This window comes from Apium graveolens, chromosome 1, assembly GCF_009905375.1.
Source record: "Apium graveolens cultivar Ventura chromosome 1, ASM990537v1, whole genome shotgun sequence".
In the NCBI taxonomy this organism is placed as follows: Eukaryota; Viridiplantae; Streptophyta; class Magnoliopsida; order Apiales; family Apiaceae; genus Apium; species Apium graveolens.
The window spans coordinates 117,871,960-117,873,210 of record NC_133647.1 but is presented as its reverse complement, the minus strand read 5'-3'; the positions used below and the strand labels follow the sequence as shown (position 1 = coordinate 117,873,210).

At 35.2% G+C, this 1,251-nt stretch overlaps 1 non-coding gene across 1 annotated transcript; it reads left to right on the top strand.

Annotated features, from left to right (window-relative positions):
- Positions 1-768: 768 nt before the first annotated feature.
- On the top strand, positions 769-873 carry LOC141683331 (small nucleolar RNA R71). Its single transcript, XR_012560237.1, has one exon. It is a non-coding gene; the product is annotated as a small nucleolar RNA R71 (small nucleolar RNA).
- Positions 874-1,251: the final 378 nt, after the last annotated feature.

Genomic DNA, 1,251 nt, shown 5'->3' with positions numbered 1-1,251 from the left:
TGATCCTCCTGCTCTGTTCTTCACAAACCCTAACCCTAATTCCCTTTTTCTTTTTCTTTTTATTTTTCTGATTTTTCTGTATAATTAACCAATTTAATTAATAATAATTCAGGTATTTATATTTATGAAAATAATACCCCTAAGTAAAATTAAGGGTCTAATTACACTCCTAATAAAAATATGTGGCCCCAATTTTTATAATTTTTAGGTATTAATATTGAATTTTTAAATATCCAATAAATACTAAGTAAATACTAAAAATTCCCAAAAATTGTGAAAATTACAAAAATACAAAGAAAAATGATATATGATAATTTCATGATCATATAAAAATAAAAATATAATTTTTGTGGGGTTTTTGGTACCCGAAGGGATCCGGAAAAGTCATTTTTCGCGAAAAAGGTCAATTGGTAAAACGTCTAGGGGTTCAGAATAGCGATATGGTATAGGGCATTTTTGGCAAAATAGGGCCAATGATTTTGTTTGAAATACGGGCTTTTAAAACATAGTTTTGAGCTGTACAGGTTTTGATATAATATATATAACTGACGATAAAACGTTCAATAAATATCCAAAACACGTTTGGATCAAAACAGCCAACACATAACACATAGCAGTTAGGGTTTAACAACTTACACATTTAATCACATCATAATACACATAATTTATCATTATTATAATATAATACCAGCGTAATTCCTCGGTCGTTACAGTCTGGACTGTGCTCCCAACCCGTTATAGAAGCAATTGATGATCATCCAATCAGGAATTCCATGATGAGGACACTTCCTAAGCATCTCCTTGTAGTGCTCCCAAGCTTCATAAAGATTCACCCGTTTGCTGTGCAAATTGAGTAAGAGCATTCCTTATTGCAGCTGTCTTCGCCATAGGGAAGAATTTAGTGAGAAAATTTTGAGCGAGGTCTTCCCAAGTAATAATCGAACCAGCTGGTAGAGAGTGTAACCAGCTCTTAGCCTTTTCCCTCAGAGAGAATGGGAACAGTCTCAGTTTCACCGCATCCTCAGACACACCATTGAACCTGAAGGTGTCGCAGATCTCTATGAAATCCCTAATGTGCGTATTGGGATATTCCGTTGCAGCACCACCAAACTGAACTGAGTTCTGCACCATCTAAATTATGCCAGGCTTGATCTCAAAGGTATTAGCTGTGATAGCTGGCCTGACAATGCTAGAATGAATGTCATTGATCTTGGGTTGAGAAAAATCCATCAAGGCTTTCGTTCGTGCTGC